We start from the raw sequence: 25,637 nt of genomic DNA on the forward strand, positions 1-25,637 counted from the left end.
CTGACCGATACCCTAGTGCAGTGGATCCCAAACTTTCTCAGTTCGAGGCACCCTTAGGGTCTTCATAATTTGTTCAAGGCACCCCTAATCCAAAATAATTGGCAAGTAGTCCCCCACCTTGCTTACCACTGGCCCTGGCTGCGGCCTCCCTGTGAGATCACCGCGGCACACAGTTTGGGAACCACTGCCCTAGTTTATCACTTTATTAGATCATCATAACCCAGTAGAAATACTAGCATTTTTTTTAATCCATTGGCATTCTTGCATTTTTTTAATACAATGGATAATGTCCTTAATTTTAATCCAAAATGTAAAGCCAAACCAATCTTCTTTTAATCTAAAAGGTAATCCACAAGAAATAAAACATTTAACAGACAATGCAAACTGCACTTTTTGGAGCCCTGCCGTTGGGTGAGAGAGCACTGTACTGAAAAACACATGTCCCAACTTTAGCTGCTACAGGTAACCAACTTAACTTTTTCAGTATTTATTGAGAGTTCATTGACCAATTAGATTACACCACGTGAAATTGAACAGGCATGTGTGTCAACAGTAAGATGGCATTTCATCACCTGTAATCTGTTTAACAAACCCAAGAACTTTGAACAGAGACTGCTAAAGAGGAGGGCAAAAGATTAAAAATAAATAGGGGAAATATTCGCTTCTCAACAGCACAATCATTTATATTACATTCCAGGCTAAATATATTGGAACATGTCCACACTACTCTGTCTTGGTGAGCTAAGACTATCTCCTGGAATTCTATATTGGATAAGCTTTACTGTATCGTAAGAATTATTTTTACGTCCGGTTGTTATTTTCAAGTTAAAATAGTATAAACTCTAAAACTTGATGGATGTTTGCGTTTTTTTTTGTTTTGTTTTTTTCCAACTTTGCTCAACTTTGTAACTTTTAATAAAATTTGTGGAGAAAGTTGAGTTAAACCTGAAATGCGAGGTTTCTATAAATGAGTTACTAATTCACAAATATACACACAAACATTTCAGGAGTTTATCAGAATCCTGTCAGTAATCCCAGTGAAGGACATTGCACCCACCCTCTTTAAGGCCAGTTACCTACTGGAGTTGGCAAAAGGCCCCAAGTGAAAACCATACATGAAAATGCATATAAAGCTATGCATCTGTGCATGCCTTTAATAGATGATTCACATGTGCTATACCCGTCTAGAGTCATGCATCACAGAGCTTTAAATTAAAAAAAATTCTATAGCCCATTAACTTCAGTGGGAATTCCTGAGTATAGAAACATTCTTGAAATGAATAGGAGATGCACCGCTTGTAAATTTAATGATCATTAGAAAAAGAAAAAGGAAAAATAAGTGTTCACCCCTTCTCCCATCCACAATCCTCAAACAGAAGCAGTGCCATACTGAATAGGGAACAGTGCGCGTGGCTTTGCCTTTGGATTAAAATTTAAGAATTTTCCCATTGGATTAAACAAGAGAAATTAGTGTGACTTTCCGTTTTTTATTACAAATTAACAGCTTTTCTCTTCAAATAAAAAAACAAACACTTCCCTTTGGATTATGGTGGTATGATAAAGCAGGGAAAGTGAGTATTGGATAATGTTATAGTTGGTTAAACTTTATTTATTTTTAAATCTATGGGGTTTTTGGGGTGTGTTTTTTTGTTTGTTTTTTTTCTTTTTTATATTATAATGGGCAGGGGTCTAAGGGGCCTCTTAATACTACATTTGGCCACTCCAATGGTCTTATTTTTTTCTATTACACTGATACCCACAAACTAGGGGTGCTGTTGGGATGAGCCCCAGCACATTTCATCATGGGGCTGGGGATTTTTGCATCCATACACACACCTAAAGCAGATCCAGTCCCACGCTGATCAGGTGGGTGATGGTTGACACTATGACATGGGGCCTCTGCAGGTTTTCTTTATATAGAGGGCTGGCCAAGGCTGTCTAGCCTGGTACTGGTTTCCACTGAAGCAGGGTCATCCCCTAATAAAATCTTCTTTTAATCCAAACCGTAATCCAAGTGAAGTCTTCTTGTAATCCATGGGGGAAATATAAAAATCCAGATAATGTGCACCTCTCTGCCCAGAATGAGTGAACTCAATTGACATTAAGTCACTATAGCTACACAGCGAACAACGTGTTTTCACGTTCGCCATAATGTCAAAAGTTGGCAGTTGAGGGGAGTCCTTTTAATCTCTATTGAGGTGGGAAAAAAACAATTATTAGTCCTGTGCAGCTCCATTCATGTGTATGGCCCATTAATTTTTATAGCCTATTCATTTCAAAGGAGTTTATACATGTATTGCACAACTCCATTGAAATATATGGGTCATAGGAAGGAATGTTGGCTATAGAAATCAATGGGAAAAATACAGGACAATGATGGGTAAACCGCTTAACCCATATTGGTTAAGAAAACAATAGATTGCCAAATACATTAATAGCCTTCCAGGGTTTAACATGCTTTGAACGCACCCTAATGAACAAGTTGCATTAAAAAAGTGCTGAAGCGCAACTGGGTATGGACAAATTGAAAATAATGGGTTCTATTTTATCATGGGGTTGCATAAAAGACTCCATTCAGGAACAGTGTTTAGATGCTAGTGGGTAACTGGCCACAGATAAAATATGCAGTAAATAATGATGGCATAGAGCTATAGTTTGGACTCCAGCATAGCAAATAAAGATAAAATGCCAAACATCTCAAATTTTGTAAGTATGCAATCTTCTACACATATATTTGTAAGTGTTACTAGTAGCTCTCTATGTAAAGCAATGTGTATTTTGGTCTTAGTGGTAGTTTATGGGTGTGAACCTAATACTAACCTAACTGGGGCTGTCCAGTGACAGGCCCGCCAGTCACATGTAATCTACATGGCTTTTCCATGGCCTTCTTATAAAACAATAAGCTTAATAGTTTCTATTGTAAATCATTATTTTAGTAACAATACTTGGCCAGCAAATACATAGCTATAACATAAATGTTATTCTGTTCAAGGACAGTACTGAGAGACTGGGGCGGATGCAGTGTGGAACGTTTGCCACTTTCAGTAGCATATCTTGCATTAAATTGTTCTACGCATGTCTGTATATGTTCCTATGCAGACTTGCGCATTTCAGGCTCTTCCACCCATCCGCATCGGGAGAGGCGATAAGGTGTGTTCTAAAGTAGTCTGAGTACAGTAAAGGAGCGTTTACACAAATGTGATTCATGCAGACCTGCAGAAACACGGATATAAGCCTATTAGGAGGTATATCTTTTGCACGTACTCAGGACCTGATTATGGGTCACAGCCGCCCAGGGCGCTAATATATCGGTTGATGTCACCACCTTGCCGCTTTCCAGCCCACCTCCCACCGCCAATGTGTGTGTAGTTTATTTATATATATATATATATATATATATATATATATATATATATATATATATATATATATATATATATAATATATACACACACACACACATATACACACACACACTTGTAAAATATTAATAAACTTCATCTCTTACCTGATCTGATGTTCTCTTTTGCTTGTTCTTGGAGCGTTGTCAGTTGGCTTCTGGAAACTTGGAGTCCTGTATTTAAAGCAGTGCAAAATTTTAACAAAGCCTGAATGGTTCAAATACAACATTCCATTAAGACCATATAAAACAGCCCCCTAGTACAGACATAGACAATAACATATCTGAAAATTATGTACAATCATACACTAACATCTACCAGCCCTAACTGTCTAGTATTTAGCATTCTAGTCACCGCCACACAATACAGAGATCATGTCCCGCCCCCGTTCCCCCCCCAAGCTATTTCATCAGCTCCCGACTGCCAGCCACTACATCCCCCAGCCATTTTTATCAACCCTCGCCAGAAGGTTTATGACCCCCACCATCCATTTCATCACCCACCCAACCACTCATTTGCTCACCCCCTAATCAATTCATCAGCCCTCCCTAGCCAATTTGTCACCACCCCCCCCCCTGTAAATTCATTAACCCCCCTCATTCACATCATTAACCCCCCTCAGTCACATCATTAAATCCCCCCCTCAGTCACATCATTAACCCGCCCCCTCTCAGTCACATCATTAACCGCCCCCTTCATTCACATCATTAAACCTCCTGTCATTCACATCATTGTCCCCCCCCATTGTCAGTCACTTCATCAACCCCTTCCAGCTACTTCCTTAACCCCCCTCCTCCCAGTCACTTCCTTAAACCCCCCCTAGCTACTTCCTTAACCCCCCTCCCCCAACCACCACGCAATTTCCAGTTAATCTCCCCCTCCCTGCTGATATTTAGCAAATAGAACTTACCTTGAAATCTTCTGCTCCTGTTCTCTCTGGCACTTCTGTCTTCTTGACAGGTAGCTTACAGTACATCCCATGGTGTTAGCTGCCCTATCAGTGCAGCAAGTGTGATCATGTGATCATATCACATGACCATACTCAGCTTAGCAGCTGCACTGACAGGGCAGCTAACAGCATTGGATTTTGCTGTTAGCTGCCTGCATCAGTGTAATTAGCTACACTGACAGCTGGGACTGCCCCCTTGAGACCAGGGGCGGCCCATCACTGAGGAGACAGCGCCGACAGTTTAGGTAGGACATATTTTTGAAATCCGTGGTTAATTGTGCTGGCGCTGCGGCCCCTAAGGACCCAGCGTCCTAGGTGGCAGCCTGATCAGTCTAATGGTTGATCAGGCCCTGCACGTGCTACAGGGCAGGCACATGTGCTGCTAATGCATCTCAGGATTTGTACAGCTCTTCTTATGGGTGGAAATTCGCCATTTTCCATTCTCTTTATTTTTTGTTTTTTTATTATTATTATTATTATTTTTTTTTAAAGAGTAATTTACTCTCATTTTGCAACAAACTTTGCTTATACACTGGCAAATCAACCACTTTGCTTAAGCACTAAGGGTTATATATATCAAGCTGTGGGTTTGAAAAAGTGGGGATGTTGGCTATAGCAACCAGTCAGATTCTAGCTATCATTTATTTAGTACATTCCACACAATGACAGCTAGAATCTGATTGGTTTCTATAAGCAACATCTCCACTTTTTCAAATCCGCAGCTTGATAAATTTACTCCTAAATGTATTTAATTTGACCACACACAATTTGTATAGATATCTGTGGCCCAATGAATACACCCAGCCTTTGACCAAATTTTTCAGCAGTCTTGATTGACATCTAATTGAACACAGTCAGATATTGATATGGATTGATTGTCATTTTGGATCCACACACTTGTGATTTGTGCTAAATACAATTACAATTATACAATTTGGGCAACTGATTTTCAGTATGTATGGCCATAGACTATATGTACTAGACACATGCACTATTTGCCCTAGATATAGTTTAAAAAATGTTTTTTTGTTTTTTAATTAATCTTAAGTCTATTGCCAGTAATGCCTTATATTTAGTGTCATTTTCCATATCTTCCTCAGGACAGCACCCATCAGGACATGTATAGTCACACCCACCTATGGACTGGAATAGACCTCTACTACTGCCCTTATAATTCCTATTGGAGTATTTTGGAGTAATAAAGTGATGAATGAAGATATTGTGGAGTTTTATTTAACTAAGGTTCTTAAAAATCTTCTCTTCCCTTTGAGGATAGGGAGGACTACAAATGTTGATTTCCCCTGCCGGAATGGAATCCAGCCCCTGGTTAGACAGCCTAAGCTGGTTCACACTATTATCAAGGAAACCTGCAGCATGGTTTCCCCTTGTTTTAGCCTCTACAAAGACCACTAGCCCCACACTAAAAAATGCAAATGCTGGTGCTCTTCCCGTCAGCCCTGGGCTATTGGTAGCAACCCAACACAGTGCTACCTGCCTTGCACTGAAATGCGCTAGGTCTCTTCCAGTCATCACTAGTCAGTGGGTACCTGGGTAATCAGAAATATTGGAAATTCTGAAGTGTCAGGAATAAGACTGTTCCATTATACTAAATAGTAATACAATGTACATAAAGAGCAGATCCAGTTGTTTAAACGTTTATTGAAATTAAAAAATCCTCAAACTAAGAGTCCTATGGGGTATATTTACTAAACTGCAGGTTTGAAAAAGTGGAGATGTTGCCTATAGCAACCAATCAGATTCTAGTTATTATTTGTTTAGTACATTCTACAAAATGACCGCTAGAATCTGATTGTTTGCTAAAGCCAACATGTCCACTTTTTTAAACCTGCAGTTTAGTAAATATACCCCCTAAAGTTATTTTCCACTGATGGAGAATCCAGACAACTTACGTGATCACGCGAGTTTGCATAAGATTCCTCATTCACTACAATGGCATTTGCAGAGGTGCACACCATTTGATACATTTTAAAGAAATTTTATTTGAGCAACGTGAAAATAGACTGTTTCCTAGTCTGTTTATGATATTAGGGTGTGAGTTTTGGGAGAGGCCCGAAGCCTGTGACATATCTGTCAAAATTGTATTGTTCATCAAGTGAAACTGTGCAAGTCATGCCTGTTGTGCTCTAAGTGGAAGAAACAAAGTACTCTCCATAGCACTATCTGCCCCCTAGAAATGATCATAAAACAAAGACCCCAGCACCTAACAATTGATGAAATACACGAATAGCTTCACATTCTCAAAATAATCAACTTGTTAGTGTAAAGGTGAAAGCTGTTATACCACTTTCATACTGCTGCCCCGGCAATATCCCGGGTTGTTAACCCGGGATATTGCCGGGGCACAGGGCAGTATAGATAAGAAGATTCCCGGGTCGGACAGGTTCATACTGCACCTGCCCGACCCGGGTTTTACACAAAAAAAAGTGTAAAAAAATGATTTTAATTAATAAAAAATACATAACAAATGTTTACTTTGCTTATTTTCAGCCAGCGGTGTCTCCGGTGCGTTGCCGGCTGTCAGGGGGACCTCTGGGTACTAAAATGAAGTCATTTCTAGTCCATTAGAAATGACGTCATTTTAGTACCCAGAGGTCCTGCTGACAGCCGGCAAAGCACCGGAGACACCGCTGGCTGAAAATAAGTAAAGTAAACATTTTGTTATGTGTTTTTTATTAATTAAAATCATTTTTTTTACATTAACATTTATTTTTTTTTCAGTATGAATGGTGAGACCCGGGAATTACCCCTCGCAAAATCCCGGGTCTAAGTCCCGGGATTTTAGACCCGGGATTTTGGGGTTGGACTATTCATACTGCACCAAGACCCGGGTTTTTCAGCGTGCCCCTGCAAAAACCCGGGTTTTTGGTGCAGTATGAATGGGGTATTAGAGACTAATTGGGACAAAGCAAACCACAAAGTGGATTGTTTCATTTATTTTGATTATTATTATCATGCTTACAGTTTATCTTCTGGCGTTAGACCCTAGCGATTCTGCAAGTGAAGGAGGAGGGAAGTGTTGGTTAAAAACTTACAATGTGGCAGGAATGTAATATATACAGCCAGGGGCGGATTGGTAAGTTTAAAATGGCCCTGAAAAATTCTCAGTGTCCTCCATGTAGACATGACAAATTCAGCTGCAGGCAGGGCAACACAAAAGTAGGTGGAGTCAACACACTATTATACCTAGTCACATTGGTACCAGAATCACAGCAATGGTAGGTATCGCGTCCATCGGGGTGGAAGTTTCCTGCTGAGGGAGGGTAATCTCTTTCTTAGTCTTGCAAGACAAGAATTACCTCTTCTAACGGGACTGAAAGCGCCACAGCACACCCTATGTAATGAGACCAACTGGCAAATCATTCACATTTGGGGCTAAATGTATCAAGCTGAGAGTTTTCCGGTGGGTTTAAAAAGTGGAGATGTTGCCTATAGCAACCAATCAGATTCTAGCTGTCAATTTGTAGAATGTACTAAATATATGATAGTTAGAGTCTGATTGTGCCGGAAAACTCTCAGCTTGATACATTTACCCCTTGGACTTGCTGCAAGGCTACTTGTCATTGAATGGTCACTGACAGATTTGGGTTCAAATGCTGATTTTCGGGACAAAGCAAAGAAAAAGATTTTCCACAATAGGAGCCAGCAACAGACACTTTATTATATATTTTGGCTAATTTATTTACTATAAATTGCAAGTTTGGTAGAGTCATAGTGATTGTTTCTAACTCGTAGTGTAAGGCCTAATCGAAAAAATGTAAACTAACATATTTTATTTTATTTTTACAAAACAATTTAAATTACTGCACTCTGCACATTCACACAAACACACACTAACCTCAAAGCTGTACATGTGTCCCAGAGCTGTCAGTGGAACCAATTTCTTCTTCCACTGCGCTTGGTCTGCAGGTCCGTCCGGCCTTAATGTCATCACCAGCACATGTGAGCTGGCTCCAAGGGAAGCTCTTTATATCTCTCCATCAGCCCTCCCCTGCCCCCCCCCCCCACCCCTGTTCAACCAAACAGCATTTAACCTCACCTCTCGTTTTTCTCCCCAGATATATCCATTGTACTATGCTCTCTCCCTCATCCTTTAGCTCTGTCTAGTTTTTTGCCTTCTTCACTCTATTCTCTTCTGGCTCTAGATATAGTGACAGATAACTCAGCCCCCCTCCTCCACCCCTTGTCCCCATATTCTCTTTCTCCTCTAATTCCAGCTATTCTCTCTCTTCTACTGTCATTCTTCTGATTTCTCTTTTTCATCCCTTCATCTGTGGCTGTTGTGATTGCCTGCACTCATCTATTAGCAGGTTGGTAAAGAGATTAGCAGTTTTAAAGAAAGAGGCATATGGTGCTGCTCAGGCCAATCACAGCAGCTACAGCTCCAGGATGAGAAACCAGTCATCAGTTCCTGCAGGTGTGCACTGACCAACAAGATGAAGTTCACAATGTAGACCTGATCTCATTGGCCCCTGTGAGTCTGCTAATGTTTGGTTCTGTCACTGTTTTAGTCTAACTACAACTGCTGTAATTGGACTAAACGGCTGCAGTCCGTGCCAGTGCGCGACTAAGGCCATCCTCATTAAGCCAGGGCCTGTGTTGCTGAGTCAGGGCTGCCCTGCTCAGCTTGCAAGGCACCCCCCCCCCCCCATCCTGAGTTCACCGGCCTGCCAGTAGGTAGGTTCTGTGGGCAATACGCCCCTGTATATAGAATAAGACAGAGATACAGGGGCGTATTCAATTGTTCGTCGTGAGCGCCGAAAAACGAGCGCTCGAAAAATATTAACGTTAATACAGTAATTACTCGCTGAATTTCATCTCGCTCTGAAATCCAGCGAGTAAATTACCGTATTAACGGTATTTATGCGCATATTACCGTATTAACGGTAATATTTTTTGAGCGCTTGTTTTTTGGGGATTTCGCTAACAATTGAATACCCCCCACAGAATAACAATGTTGCAGAACCTCTAGAGACAAGTCCTAAATTGCTAGGGCTGTCCCTGCAAATCATGAACTGTTGGCGACTATGCTGTATGTGGTTTAAATTGTTTTATGTGTTTTGACCTTTGCACATGGCTTACTTTATGCTGTCTATTTTTGACTGGGCTACGCTAACTATCATGTATCTTTGTGAAATTTACCTTGCTGGGGCTGCTCTAGAAGCCCCTGGAAAGACACTACTCTTCCTTGAAGGTTTTTTCCTCTTCAACAGCAGCCTAGCGCTGCTAGTAAAAGAAGGAAGTGCTACGCACATGTTTGGATAATGTCTGCACATGCACATAGTAATTTAATCCGGCGGTGGATCAAGCAAAGCCTTTTTCGGCTTCACTGGACCCCATAGACAAGGTAAATCATCTTGATATAAATGATAAAGCACTCAGATCGCAGTCACCATAGAGGACTACGGGTATTGTGTTAACAAATGAAAAGTAGTTTCATGCAGGAGAATGTAAAAGAAGACCTCCAAAAGCCATTAACTGACTTTTTGTCTGTTTTTTCAGGCTCTTGCAATTTGATAATGTCAAATAATGTCTGTGTTAATTTTAAGGAATGCTGACTTTCCCATGATTCGCAAGTTGCGTTTTAAAAAAGAACATGGAACTTGAATGTAGTTCCAACCGTATTCAAGTCAAACATATATCAAGATGTATTTTGATTCGAATTTGGGTGTAAGTACACTCTGCCTCATCGTTACTTGCCATATGTAGATATGCACAAGTGTCTATTCACTGAAAGGTTGCTTCAAGACATATAAAAAAAAATGTAAATTATAAGATTAATCCTTATTAAAAATATGGATTTTAAAAATTGTTTTGAAGATGCTTTTAATGCGTACTATACATACAATGCGTTTATATGGTCAGTCTTCCTTGCATACACATGCTCTATACTAGCTAGTGGAACGCAAACGTGTAGTTTTTAATACAAAGACTATGCCATGTAAGTCATCACTATCAATCGACACTTACACCAGCCCTGTAGCTGCTGGAACTGAGGCGTACTTACGAGAAACACAGGACTTGAATCGGCCATATCCGCATTGGCACGCCATTACTGTACATGTTAATCAGCCCCTTTCCCCCTCCGCTCTATCTCTAAAGTCATAGGCAGTCGTATGTTTCATTTGTGTTCAAACATGAATTGATTACAATTGCATTCATTGGCATAAGGTCGTTTTTGAACATGCGCTGAGTTGTTTCTCGCAAGATACAGCACGCAAAGGAAAGGCCCTTTGTGTGATTATATTTTCTGTGAGTATTCTTAATATGGGCCTATTTCTCATTCAGCAGTACATAAAAATAGCATATTTAACAATCTAGTCATTTGTTTATAGAATGTGTTGCTTTTCTAGATATTCATTTTTATATCTCCTCTCTTGAAAGTTGAAAAGATAAGCTTGAATTCGCATATGGATATGATCAGATACTGTTTTTTTGTTATGTGTTGACGTTGTCATTGTTGATATTTAAAATTCCACATGTTGACTGGCATAAAAAGAAAATTATTATATGTTTATAGGCAGGTTTACAACCTCTTCCTCTGCCATCCTGTGTTTCAGGATTTTCGGGTTTAAATCACACCCCTAATTTCTTCTAGCACGATACATTTTGGCATTGTTATTTAAGAGTCTGCCGAAGCCTTTGGGATTTAGGTATGGCTTGCTGTGATTGCTGTCTGTGTGTGTTATTGGTATTTACTAAAACAAACCCCGCCATTTAACTTTCTGTGTCCTATTTGGTTTGTTTCTAATAAGGGTTAAGCATAAAGCATTGCTGCTGATATTTTAGAATAGTGATGGGCTGCATGCGGCCCTCCGAGCCTTTACCTGTGGTTCTAGGTCCTTCATGCCTTAGGCTAGGTACACACTGAAGAATTTTCTGACCAACGTGTTCTCTCAAACAATTGAACCTACGACTGAAAGTCCGATCAGTCTAACGATTCATACGTGCACATTGACACGATTTACTTTCAGATCTGTGATCTCCATCTGGTCCTTCATCTTGTCCTCTAGTCTTCAGAGAATGACAGCACAATATTCATTCATTCTTGTCACATTGTCACACTGCTTAAAACCGCCTTGTTATAGCTGTCCACATGTTTCGATTTTCGCAGCCATGAATTTCGTTCTTCTGTGACTCTGAATCAAAACATTCTGTCTCAGAATGAACAAATAAATTATTCCTTCTACAGCACTCTCTACATTTATTCCCCGGGACATTCATCACTAGCATTGGCTGAAAAGAGCATGACTCTGCAAACTCTATGGAGATCGTAAGCATTAGTTCATACACACTACATGATCGGTCAGTGGTTTGTCGTAAAATATTAAACAGTGCGACCAACCAAATGAAACAATGATTGGCACTTTGGGACGACTTTAGATCATTGTGTCACTATACACACTCACACGATATCTAACCCAACAGTCGGATGTCGGCTGATGGGAGGTTTTTCGTGCAATCATCGGGCCAGTGTGTACCTAGCCTTATTGTCAGATTTCTTTGTTGTAGCTTATAATACTTGTTTAAAAATTCTGCTGATATTTCAATACAGATAGGTGTTACTTTATTTGATTAAATGTATTTTTTTAATTATTGCTGAGATTAATAGTAATGTGCGGCGCTTTTGAAGGTTACAGGGCTGCACTGTGCGGCCCCTGAAGTGTATCCGGTTGCACATCTCTGTTCTTGAGTAAACCAAGAAACAGTGATACATTTAGGAATAAAATAAACCTTACATACATAGGGCCTGATTCATTAAGGAACATAAGGCAAAAAAGGAGTAAGTTTTCTATTGGACAAAACCATGTTAAAATGCAAGGGGTACAAATTAGTTTATTATTTTGCACGTAAGTTAAATACTGGCTGTTTTTTTTTTCATGTAGCACACAATTGCTTTCATAGCTTTATTTGTACACTGAAATTTAAAGTTGATCTAGGACTTGCCCTATCCCAACTATAAATCTGTCCCCACATTTTAAATTTACAATGCAACATGGCTTTGCCAAGGTGCAAAGTTACTCCATTGTTTGCTTTACTTTCCTTAATGAATGAGGCCCATAGTGTGTTTCTACTAACAACATTTACAATATACAGTATATGTAATAATTCAGATACATTTTTTTAAAATATAAGTTCAGCTGCCAGATCTACAAGCAAACAAAATTCTCTGAAGACATTGCCCTTTAATTACTCCCCATAACTACTCGCCTACTCGTATGTAATAACATATAGATATAATGTAAACATTATCTAATACTAATATCAATGGTGGTAGCTGCTGTTGAATCTAGTTCAGCATAAATCTTTTTATTTGAATGGCTGCAATTGGGACCTGACTTCCTTATGGCAATCCACGTAGGGGTGTCATAGAATTTACTGTGATAAATGCAGAACACTGTGTGCAGGAAGGCTAGGAAGCAAATAGCACTGGACCCTTAGACTACCAATGACAGCAGAGGTCCAGTTTTCACTGCCTGCACAAGGAGCATGTGATCTCTATCCTTACCATAATGCTACAGTATAGCGCTACAATTTCTATACATAGTATTCCATATGCTGCTATACTAAATGGCTGTTAAACAGACCAGCTGACACATGGCATTCCCCCCCCCCTCAGTATCCACAAGCATCATTTTCAAACGATTAGTCGAGTTTTGGGTTCTTTTGTAAAAATTGCTTTACTGATCAAAAAGACAAAATGGGTAGCATTCATGACACTTGTGGCAGTAACAATGTAGAATGTGCTAATCAGATTATTTCATATTTCTTGTACAGTTTCGAAAATGAAAGCAAACATTTATATTTGGTTGCTATGATTAACACCTTTTCCACAGTTACCTGTAGAACAGTTTTCACTTACTCCTTGCCAAAAGATGTCTGCTGCTTGAAGTTTTAAAGAAATGTTTATTTGCATTACCAAACACAATTGCTTAGAAAAATAATTCAAAACATAATTAGAATGTTCCTATAATGTTTTCCTTTCATACACATTTGCAAACTGTAAGACATTTGAATAATACCAGTATATGAATGCACTCAGGTGGGTACAGATATCACCTAGACAAAATTCTCTGATATTAAGAGATGTTTCTATTGAGCTTAGACTTTTAAAATGGCAGTTTTTAGGATAGATATGTGAAATGCTAATGTAAAATGACAATCAAGTAATTGTTAAACAGAAAACTGAAATCTATTTTCTAAAATGTTTCTGAATTAAAATATATATATATATATATATATATATATATATATATATATATATATATATATATATATATATATATAATTTGTGAATGTTAGCCACTCCTGTAAAGACAGAAATACCCTATTTGTAAGTAAGATTTTGCTGTAAGTGCTTTATTAAACCGTGTCATAAATTGTCCCTCACAAAGCACTCTATCAGAGTATCTTTCCTTTTTGTGTGAATGTGCTATGCTAGGAAGAGCACCAGTTTAGGAAGTGGGTCAGTTAATGATCTGATGGTGGCGTCTTCTCACCAGCTGGACTCTATAGGTCAGTAAGACTATTACTTATGGATATGAAGAACTGAGGGCACTTTGTGTTGTGTAGCGCAATCATTTTTAGGTCTCCCCTTCTTGTTGTACAATGTCCCCTTCTGATCATGCTCAAGTGTCAAAGCAATCTGCCATTATTATTTGAAACTCCATGTCCACAAAACAGTTATTTAATGCCAGAAGGTAGCCTCTTAGTCCTTGCCATTGGACTCCATGCTGCTTTTTGATACTCTGAGTGTGGTGATGTGGCAGAGGTCAAACGCTCACTGTTTCTATATAGATGTTGAGGATGGCACTTGGCTGTGGCATCACCAAGTGCCACGCTCCCAGCATAACAGTGACATGGAGTAGCGGGAGCATTCACATGAAAGAAGCTGCTGGCTGCTCTCCTTCATGTCAGAGGCCAGCCATGCCCCAGTAATACACCTCATCTCCTCTAGTGCCTCTGTATAGGTCAAAATGTCATTGTCTGGTACCTGATACCCTTTAGTAATAATATAATTCATATGGACATCCTGTAGGTTAGTCTACTGTATTGAACAACTGTTGCTCTAATGTAGTAATTTGCAAAGTTAGAATTATTACAGATGTGTAAAGCACCAACATCCAGGGCCACCAAAGGTAAATTTGGGATCTTGTACATCATCTTCCTGGGGCCGCCTCCATAGATGCCTATGATATAGTTTGTGCGCTTCAGCAAAGGGGCGTGGCCACACAGTGTTGGGGGAGTGGCTGTGCCTCTCTGTGGGTGTCCCCTACACCCTGCATACATAAGCATGCATTGCCAAGTACAACATCATGCCCTCTCTAGCCTCCTCATGCCTTCTCCAGTGTGAGGTTTTGTCATTTGTGGTGATTATGGCTTAGTATAATTCCCAATATCCATTCAGAAAAGGTGTGTGTATAGTTGGAAAACCATTGAAATTTTGTTCACTGTAATATATATATATATATATATATATATATATATATATATATATATATATATATATATATATATATATATTTGTGATGTTAATAGCTACTGCATATTGCTCAATGTTACCACTATTTGATACCTTTACCATACCTCTTAACAGTCCAGATACAAAAATTAGGACCAGTAAGGCAGCACCTGCAATCTGTCAGGTAATAGCCAGACCTACCCAAAACATGCTCTCATTTGAAACTAAGTCCCCCTATGTAAAAGCCCTTTCCTTTGTGGACTAAGAAAATGAAACTTGAGACTGGTAGTGGGTAAGTCTTTACTCACATGTAACAGTCTGTTCCGCGGCAGTAGCACAGAGGAGCCCGTGTCCAGCCTGCAGCCCAGAGGGTAACAAAATACAGGGTGAGAATTCTACAGAATGGGTACAGCCTCAAAATAGTCCTGTAACCGGGAATTGGAGCAAGTAATAAATTAGGATGAGGGGAGCAAATCAGGAAGATATTTTGAGATGAGTGAAAATTTGTATGTTGGTGCAGTTTTGTTGATGGCATTATGTCTTAGTAAAGGTATTTTATATTGGCTTCTGTAAAGTACATACAGCCAGTGTAGGGACGTGTAGAGTAGAGCAGCAGTAAAAGATAGTTTGATGAAGAATACTAATCTAGCTACTTTGTTCAACATGGTTTGATGGGCTGAAAGTCTGTTTAGGGAAAGTCCAGTATGAATGCGATAGTCAAGAGCTTATAAGTGCATGAGTTAAAGTTTATACAGTGTCTTGTAAAAAGTACATATGTATTCTGGAATTGCTTCTTAGATTTATGTTACAGTATGACATCTAGACAGCAAGCTTGAGTTGGTAAGGTTTATTGTCCGGTTTAGAAATAGAGATATAAGGTAAGTAGCTTCTACTGGCTAGTGAGAAGATTAGTAGCTAAACAGATTTTGTAACTTTGTGCCATTTAATCTTCAATGTCCTGTTGTCACTTCAAACAAAGACATTCCGTAATGTGGACCGACAGATGGCGAAATAATCGGAGAGGATAGATAATGTGGGTGTTATCTGCATAGAGGTGATACTGAAAACCAATGGAACTTATTATTACAAGAGTGGTGTTAATAGAGAAGAGCAGGGTGCCTCAGACTGTCTTGTTGTATTCCAACTGCTAAAGGAAGTGGAGAAAAGGTGCATCCAGAGAAAAAAAGCACTGAAAGAGCAATTTAATAGGTTTAATGAGAATTAGGATACGATGGTGACCTCAAGACCTATAGAATGCTGTGTTTGTATGAGTGAGTGATTGACAGTGGCAAAGCAGTTAGTGATCCATTCATTGATCACCTTCAGAGCAGACTCTGTGGACTGTTGGGAACGAAAGCCTTACTGAGGAGGATCCAATTGGTTGTGTGACGCAAGCATAGGCAAGCCTCTCAAAAAGCTTGGAGGGCCATGGAAACTGAGATGGGACAATAATCTGAGAGATAGTTGGGATCAGAAATTGTTTTTTTGGGGGTTTTTTCAGAACAGGTTATTAAATATGTATACAAATATTTTAAAAGTTACCAATAGTGATGGAGAGATTAGATATTAGTTAAGGCTAGGATTAGCACATGAGATAGTGAATTACTAATTTGTAAGATGAATGGAACAAGCGGACAGGTATTACAGTGGGCGAAGAAGATGATGATAGATATTTCATCTTCATTTGTTGGATCAAATGAAAACAAGGTGCTAGATGAATCTTGTTAATTGTGTCCTTGAAGTTGGAAGCAGCATTTTGGGGAGTGATGGTGGTCAGAAGGGTTGATGTAAAAGGATTAATAAGATAATTATCATTATCATTCAGAAGCCTGAGCAGAGATGACAGATTGGAAGTAGGCTATATTTGTTTGGAAATGTCCAGAATATCTATTTTGTGTGCCATGGTTAAGGTTGTGGTTAACATTGGGAAGAAAGGATAGCTGGAACCACTTGATCAAGGGCCGTGGATAGGCTGTAATTAAGATGTGGGGCCTGCCAGATCAGGCCAGGAAAATGTATACATTTTAAAGTGAAGTTGCTACACAGATGTGGAAAGTTGTTGAAAATTAGTAGAACTGAGAGTTAACGATGAGCGGACTCGGATTATCGCAATCCGAGCCCACCCGAACAGTGCGGATCCGAGTGCGATCCGAGCACTGTTCGGGTATTTCCGCCACTGAGAAAAACTGAAAACGAGGCCGAGTCCAAATCCCGCCGTCGGATCTCGCGATACTCGGATTCTATAAATTCCCCGCTTGCTGCCGGCATCTTCACTCGGGCATTGATCAGGGAAGCGGGAGGTTGGGTTTTGTTAGTGGTGCTGTGTCCTGTGCTCTGTCCTGCTGAGTCCAGTGGTGCTTTGTCCTGTGCTCTGTCCTGCTGAGTCCAGTGGTGCTTTGTCCTGTGCTCTGTCCTGCTGAGTCCAGTGGTGCTTTGTCCTGTGCTCTGTCCTGCTGAGTCCAGTGGTGCTTTGTCCTGTGCTCTGTCCTGCTGAGTCCAGTGGTGCTTTGTCCTGTGCTCTGTCCTGCTGAGTCCAGTGTTGCTTTGTCCTGTGCTCTGTCCTGCTGAGTCCAGTGGTGCTTTGTCCTGTGCTCTGTCCTGCTGAGTCCAGTGGTGCTTTGTCCTGTGCTCTGTCCTGCTGAGTCCAGTGGTGCTTTGTCCTGTGCTCTGTCCTGCTGAGTCCAGTGGTGCTTTGTCCTGTGCTCTGTCCTGCTGAGTCCAGTGGTGCTTTGTCCTGTGCTCTGTCCTGCTGAGTCCAGTGGTGCTTTGTCCTGTGCTCTGTCCTGCTGAGTCCAGTGGTGCTTTGTCCTGTGCTCTGTCCTGCTGAGTCCAGTGGTGCTTTGTCCTGTGCTCTGTCCTGCTGAGTCCAGTGGTGCTTTGTCCTGTGCTCTGTCCTGCTGAGTCCAGTGGTGCTTTGTCCTGTGCTCTGTCCTGCTGAGTCCAGTGGTGCTTTGTCCTGTGCTCTGTCCTGCTGAGTCTAGTGGTGCTTTGTCCTGTGCTCTGTCCTGCTGAGTCTAGTGGTGCTTTGTCCTGTGCTCTGTCCTGCTGAGTCCAGTGGTGCTTTGTCCTGTGCTCTGTCCTGCTGAGTCCAGTGGTGCTTTGTCCTGTGCTCTGTCCTGCTGAGTCCAGTGGTGCTTTGTCCTGTGCTCTGTCCTGCTGAGTCCAGTGGTGCTTTGTCCTGTGCTCTGTCCTGCTGAGTCCAGTGGTGCTTTGTCCTGTGCTCTGTCCTGCTGAGTCCAGTGGTGCTTTGTCCTGTGCTCTGTCCTGCTGAGTCCAGTGGTGCTTTGTCCTGTGCTCTGTCCTGCTGAGTCCAGTGTTGCTTTGTCCTGTGCTCTGTCCTGCTGAGTCCATTGGTATAAAAAAAATATAAAAAAAGTATAAAAAAATTAGTACTGCAATATCTAACTACATTCACTGTTCCTGCAGTAAAAAGGAATTTCTACTGCAATATCTAACTACGTTCACTGTTCCTGCAGTATAAAAAAAATACTGCTGCAATATATAACTACGTCCACTGTTCCTGCAGTAAAAAGGAATTTCTACTGCAATATATAACTACGTTCACTGTTCCTGCAGTAAAAAGGAATTTCTACTGCAATATATAACTACGTTCACTGTTCCTGCAGTATAAAAAAAATACTGCTGCAATATATAACTACGTCCACTGTTCCTGCAGTAAAAAGGAATTTCTACTGCAATATATAACTACGTTCACTGTTCCTGCAGTAAAAAGGAATTTCTACTGCAATATATAACTACGTTCACTGTTCCTGCAGTATAAAAAAAATACTACTGCAATATATAACTACGTTCACTGTTCCTGCAGTATAAAAAAATTAGTACTGCAATATTTAACTACGTTCACTGTTCCTGCAGTATAAAAGAATTACTACTGCAATTTTTAACTACGTTCACTGTTCCTGCAGTATAAAAGAATTAGTACTGCAATTTTTAACTACGTTCACTGTTCCTGCAGTATAAAAGAATTAGTACTGCAATTTTTAACTACGTTCACTGTTCCTGCAGTATAAAAGAATTAGTACTGCAATTTTTAACTACGTTCACTGTTCCTGCAGTCAAAAATTGTTAAAGTGCGCATGTCCTATTTCACCAACATAAGGGTGGGTGGGAGGGCCCAAGGACAATTCCATCTTGCACCTCTTTTTTTTGGCATTATGTGCACTTTGGGGCCTAGCTTTTGAAACTGCCATCCTGTCTGCCACTGCAGTGCCACTCCTAGATGGGCCACGTGCTTGTGCCGCCCACTTGTGTCGCTTAGCTTAGACATCCAGCTACCTCGGTGCAACCTTTTGGCCTAAAAACAATATTGTGAGGTGTTCAGAATAGACTGGAAATGAGTGGAAATTAATGTCATTGAGGTTAATAATATTGTAGGAGTGAAAAAAATAAATAAATATGGACTTTAGCACTTTTTATGCTTTTTTAAAAAAAAAACAGAACCCAAAAGCCTAAATCAGAACCAAAACATTGAGTGGGGTGTTTTGACAAAACAAATCAGAACCCAAAACCTGAAGCTAATCAGAACCCAAAACACGAAAAGTGGCCCGGTGCACACCCCTACTGAGAGTTCTGTGGGTATGAAGAGGCCTAGTTGATTTAAGGAAAAAGAGGTTAATTTGGTCGAGAAGAGCTTGCAGGGGATCAGGCAACATCAATGATTGGCCATTACTATGAGTAGGAAAGTCGGTCTAGTGGGAGAAGCGAGAGAAGAGGTTACAGAAGGTAGTTTGGAGACAGAAATAGAATGTGGGTCCTCAATAGGGATGTTGAAATCGGCTAAGATGATGGGTATTTCAGAGGGTAAGAAATGAGTGAGGCAGGCTTAGAAATGTTCAAGCAATTGCTGGGGTGTTCAGGGAGACAATAGATCACAGCAACATGCAGAGAAAAGTAGATAGTATATACTGTTAAGGATGGGAACTTGAGTGACATAACCAGTGCAAGAACTTTGAATGTGCAGTGTAGATCATTTTTTTTTTAAATAAATGATGGAATCACTACCACTGTATGTTGAATTTAATTTTCAAGATATTTTTCTTTAGTGTCTTGGATTTTAGATGTTTACTTGGTAGAAATATTCTTTCATATGTTCTGTAATTCACAGTCTGCGTGTCTACATGCATGACTAACTGTACAGCTCCATGTCGCCTTCTTTCATTTCTAAAAGAACTAGAAATCTGTTGCAAATATGTTTGTTCCTGGTGCATCTACTTTGTATCAAAAATGGAAATAATTACTAAATAGTTTCTATGCTTTGATGTTACACACAGAAAAAATATGACCCTTTTACACTGCAGAAGTTAGACAGCACTGTACATATTATAACACTATAACAGTTGCACAGTTCTGGCATTTATAAAATCTGGAGACACATGAGAAATCTGATCAGAAAACCTATAGCTCTTATGGGAATATCATTATCAGCTACTTCTCCACAAAGGTAATGTGCAGTCCTTGTTTTCTTAAGATCCCTTTAAAAAGCCCCTAATATACCATGTTGCCAACCACTGAGCTATAAATATGCATTGGTTGTTGTATTGAGACTATTACTTCAAACAATTTTCTGTCTCTGAATTTGAGATGAATCTTGTCTGTGTCTTGTGTTTAATGTTCTCTGCATTTGAATTCATTTGGATCTTTTAATATTGAGAAATGTTTTATGTATTTTGATTCTAGGTCTTTGTATTTAATCCTGAGACGTGTCTTAGATTTGTTTCTTTTTGTCTTTTTCATAATATTGAAATCTGCATTTTTGCTCACAATGCGAAGCTTCCGGTCTATACATATATAGCTAAGCTGGTAGTTCAGGTTTTATTCTTTGTATGTTAGTATGAATCTATAACTATATATGTATATTTTTATTTTTATCCTTCCTTTTGCTAACTCTATCCTGATGCTAATTCTTTTCTATCTACTTCCTTTCCTTTGCATAGTAAAAGTATGCAGTATACTGGTTTGAAAATAAAGGTAAATACAAAAGTGGCACTTTTGTATTTGTCTGAGAGGCATATTGGTGTCAGTAGCTGAGAGGGGGTACTGGCACTGAATTGCTGTTTGGAGGCTTCTGGGGTACCTCTTTGGTAAGTTGGCTCTCAATTTAAAAACACATATGTATGGCCCAAATATATGGGACTCTCATTGTTTAGAGTAGGACCATCCTATTAGCAAAAGCGCCTTGGCGTGGCAGGATGGCTTAAACATACATTTGCAAATGTGTGCAACAAAGACTTTTGCATTTTTATCTACAGTAGAAATGGCAGATCTGTTGCTGGCTATAGCAGTGTGCTGGGGGAAAAAATGTTGTGTGTATGTTCCTTGAAAATAAAGGTAGCCTGCCAGGGTAGTCTTAGGGGAAACCAAATAAAATGTACAGTAGCTTTCACAGTTTTCGTGCACAATACCCTAAACACATACACATTTAAAGACATCCGTGTTGCTTTATTTAGAGATGGGTGGTCCACTTTACATTCTGGACTTTGGTCCGATTTCTGAATATAAGTGTATGTCCGTGTTCCTTTAATTTCTTTGCTTGTTGGAGCTCAGTTTCAAAAATAAGAGTGTGCAATTTTGCCTGAAAGCTCTGGTATTATTTATTAAAAGCTTGGTCCTCTGAATGACACAGTGTAACAGTATAATGTATCCTTGAATGAGCTGTCCATTAACAGGGGAAGAAGATCCGACTATAATGGGAAGGGGATCCCTCAGGGATCCCATGATCTCCTTGATTAATATCCATCCCATGGGAACCCCTCTTTGTAGTGTACTCGCCATTAGATACTCTAATTTAAGATCTTAGACAGCTGAGTTACCAAGCTCCGTTTCCCTGTTATGTTGTATGCAGTATATGTTTCCTCTCTCTCCCCTATTTTATTGTATTAAAGGAATCTTAACAAAACCTGTTTCTGTAAGATTTTCGTAAATGTGGGACCAGAACTAGTATAGTTATGTGACTCATTAGTGCATAATTGTTATCGATGACCATTCCAGAAGTGACAGGAGCTTTATATTAGGGGCCCTATTCTATGAGATATGAATGCAGAGTAGGGACCTCTTCTGTGTAATTTCTGGATTTCCATTATTGATAGTAAAGCCAGTTTCTAGGATCCCAAATAAGAGAGAGACTGGGTGAAGAGGGATTATTTACCAGGCTGTGCACAAGAGTGTTAATTCAGGGGGGTTGAGGTCACAGGAAGTCATGTGCTGAGAAGCATTCTCTACATAAATAGCAGACTATTGTAGAGAAATGATAGAAATACAGGGGCCTATTTAAGAACATGCGGCAATAATTCTTATCACAATTATGAGAAAAACCTGTTATTGCGGCAATTTATCATTAAAATCTAGGTGAAACTGGCCCTGGATTATAAGGGTTAATTTGTCAATTCACTAGGCCAGTGTAAGGTGACATTCACATGCATAACCTAGCTAGCTGGCTCACTTACTTACGCGCAGTCTGTATGAAAGCACAGAATTGGGCTTTCAGTTCAAAAATAAAGAAATTGTTAAAAAAAAATAATAATAATAATCCAGAGCTGGCGATAACAGAAATAGTATTGCAGCAGTACAGGTACTGTGGCAATGCTTGTTGGATAAAAACATGGGGAGGTTTGTCTCCAGCAAATCCAGGCGAATCGCCACCTTTGATCCCTTGATGTATAAGGGCAAAGCTCTATTATCAGCGAAAACACCCAATACAAATATATATACCTATATCATACTTGCCAACTTGCTGAAGTTGACTTCCCGGGAGCCTGCCGGGGGAGGTGGGCGTGATGGGGGCGGGGCTCCAAAAATTTGTGTCATTTTTGGCCCCGCCCCTGTGACATAGTGACGCAAATGCGTCATTTGACAGTAGGGGACGGGGCCAAACGCCGCGATTCCTGGTGAATCGCGGCGTTTTAGACTTAATTCTGCCCACTTCACTAGGAAGTGGGCAGAATTCTGCCAGATGCGGGAGATTGCCACACGCTCCCGGGAGTCCGGGAGACTCTCGCAAAATGTGGGAGTCTCCCGGACATCCCGGGAGAGTTGGCAAGTATGACATATCTATAATCTAAATGCCTAGTGGCGTGTGTTAGTCTGTGTGTGTGTGTGTGTGTGTGTGTGTGTGTGTGTGTGTGTGTGTGGAAAAAATAAAACCAAGCTGCAGCGCCACCTGCTGGGCGGAGTTATACACTGACCTACTAAATTCTTAGTGTGTGTGAAAAAAAAATCAGAAAGGGCTGAAATTTGGTATACTAAGATGTTTTTAATTTGTTAATTTAATTTGTTAATTGTTAAAAGTGTTTATAAAGATTTAAAAAATATATATATATATTTCTTGAAGGAGAAGTGACAGTTGGGAGTGGTTGGTGGTTGCCAGGGGTGACAGTGGGGAGTGGTTGGTGGTTGCCGGGGGTGACAGTGGGGAGTGGTTGGTGGTTGCCGGGGGTGACAGAGTGAGAGGAGTGTGATACTCAGGACCACTGAGAGAGATCCCTGTGTCTGGATAGACATCTGGATAGATGTGGCGATGAAAATGAAGGATGAGGTGATGGAGAAGAATGATGAGGTGGTGACATGTGGACAAAACCACGTTAAAAAAGGGTGCTTACGTCGGGAAGTAACGCTCTTCCCCTGAGGAGGCCTGGGCTATGGCCCAAATGCATGACAAGAACCTTTTTAACACCTTAAGTAGCTTGATTTGACTAGAATGCATGAGTATCATGCACGGGTTAACTTGTGTGTGTGTGTGTGTATATATGTATATGTGTGTATATATATATATATATATATATATATATATATATATATATATATATATATATATATATATATATATATATATATATATATATATATATGTCTCTGACTGTTTTAATGCAGTGTGTAAGATCCAGAGTAGGAATAACTAAGCCACTTGCACATTATATTGTCTTAAGCAGGGGTGAACAAAATAATGTTCAATTCAGAAATCCGTGCATCAAATCTATTAGCCAGCAGGGTCTTTTAAGGAGCCAGGAATGTGTGCATTCATTGATCTCAATAGCAAAGACTACTAAAGTTTGGGGCTTGCAGAAATTAGCTGTTTGGCCCCTGGGATTTCGGGATTTTGCTTATATTCTGGAGCTATCAACCGTTCTGTTGTACCTCTTCCCTGAAATCCATGTACACTACATTAGGTTTTGTGGGAGGGAGGTGGTTCTGGATTACATACATAATTTTTTTGGTGTATATAATGTGTACGTTTTCTCATATATAATATATGTAAAATTATGCTGCTGTTTTTTTGTGTCCGCATAATACATACAATACATGTGAGCACACGAGTGAGTGTTTATGCGGAGGATGCGCGTGTGAATGTGTTATAGTGAAGAAGAGATGTGTGCCTTCCTCTTTCAGGAAATGATTTGCCTGCTGCTCTTAAATTTCCCTGCAGGGGGAGAACAAGAAAGAGAGTCAGACACACTGGCTGTGACACACACACAGACACACACACACACACAGCACAGGCCAGCAAGCAAACATGCACAGATCAGACACCAATGCACAGAGGATAGCACTGACACGCACATCATAGCTTGCAACACACAGCACACTGACACAGTTCTGTAATAAATGTATACATGAGTCTGTAACACAATGCTGTCAAGCTAATGCACGGGTATGTCAAATCCTGACAGCTCTAACACACTGAGCTCTGTTGGCTTCAGCCACAGTGCTCACACACAGTTTTGTCTCATACATGCTCTACTCTGTCACATCCATATTCAGCTGATCATCGCAGTGTGACCATCTTTGCTCAGCAGTGACAGATCAGCTAAACGTCTGTTCTGGTGAGTGCTGGAATTGCTGTGGTTTTATATGAATCTGTGGGATTGATGTATAGGAATAGAACGTGTTACATAGGACAGACACTGGCCAGCTCTCAGGCAGTGGAGGGGTGCTTTTTAGATTGCTGGCATGAGTGGCTTAATGAAGTAATTCTCTGCACATTTTTGCTTAGGGGGTTTTATTAAAGGGGAAAATGAAGATTATTAATTCCGTGTTCTGCATATGTGTGATCTGAGACCTATTGATGTATTGGAGTGATAACATGCTATTCTGACAGCATCTGAGCACAAAGGGACCCTATCTGTAGTCCAGCAGCAGTCTAAGTAATATGTATGGTATGCTCTGTTGGTTTGTGGCAGGACATGGGGTTAATGAAGAACTATTCTGAAAGGTTCTGACAGGAATTTGTAGAAGGGATCCACCAGTGCCTGGTAATTGTAGGGTTAATAGAGAGATGTAAAGTCTGCTTAGAGTAGAATTTAACAGTGATGCTCTTTGGGTCTTTGACTGGGTGGTGAGCCTCCTCCCCCATATTGTCCTGTAAATAGCACATACTTTCCCTGCTCCCAGACTGACCCCCCCCAGACATACCAAGCATTCCAGCAACTCTTCCCAGGCCCAGGAGGCAGGGAAAATGGACCTATATGCACATATGTACATACCCTGCGCTGTCACACTTCTGTACAAACACACAGTCTGCCTACACATGCTGGGCTCTGTCAAACATACAATCTCTTACTGTACATATGTGCTGAAACACACACCTTTGTTACTCACACAAGACTCTTGTGTATGACCATATATTCCATCTGTGTGCCAGGTAGAGTTAAGTGCATACACCCATGACCTATGGCAATCTGTCTTACTAAAATCTAAGTGTAAGAATGGTGATGAATGCTACTGTTTAACTCTGTTATGTGTTATTGGTTAGTATTGTGAGTTGGTGACAGCTACATTTATATATTGTTTTGTA

The 25,637-nt window shown here is 40.2% G+C and overlaps 1 protein-coding gene across 5 annotated transcripts in view; it reads left to right on the forward strand.

Annotated features, from left to right (window-relative positions):
* PEAK1 (pseudopodium enriched atypical kinase 1) overlaps positions 1–25,637 on the forward strand; it is a 64,378-nt gene that overhangs the window by 27,382 nt on the left and 11,359 nt on the right. Inside the window, exon 1 of one of the 5 annotated variants that reach the window (XM_075208285.1) lies at positions 24,284–24,666. The exons of the other annotated variants lie outside the window; for them this stretch is intronic. The gene's annotated coding sequence lies outside the window, so the exon portion shown is untranslated. Of the gene's footprint in view, positions 1–24,283; positions 24,667–25,637 lie in introns of those variants that run through there. 5 annotated transcript variants of the gene reach the window in all.

This window comes from Mixophyes fleayi, chromosome 4 (assembly GCF_038048845.1).
Source record: "Mixophyes fleayi isolate aMixFle1 chromosome 4, aMixFle1.hap1, whole genome shotgun sequence".
Lineage (NCBI taxonomy): Eukaryota > Metazoa > Chordata > Amphibia > Anura > Limnodynastidae > Mixophyes > Mixophyes fleayi.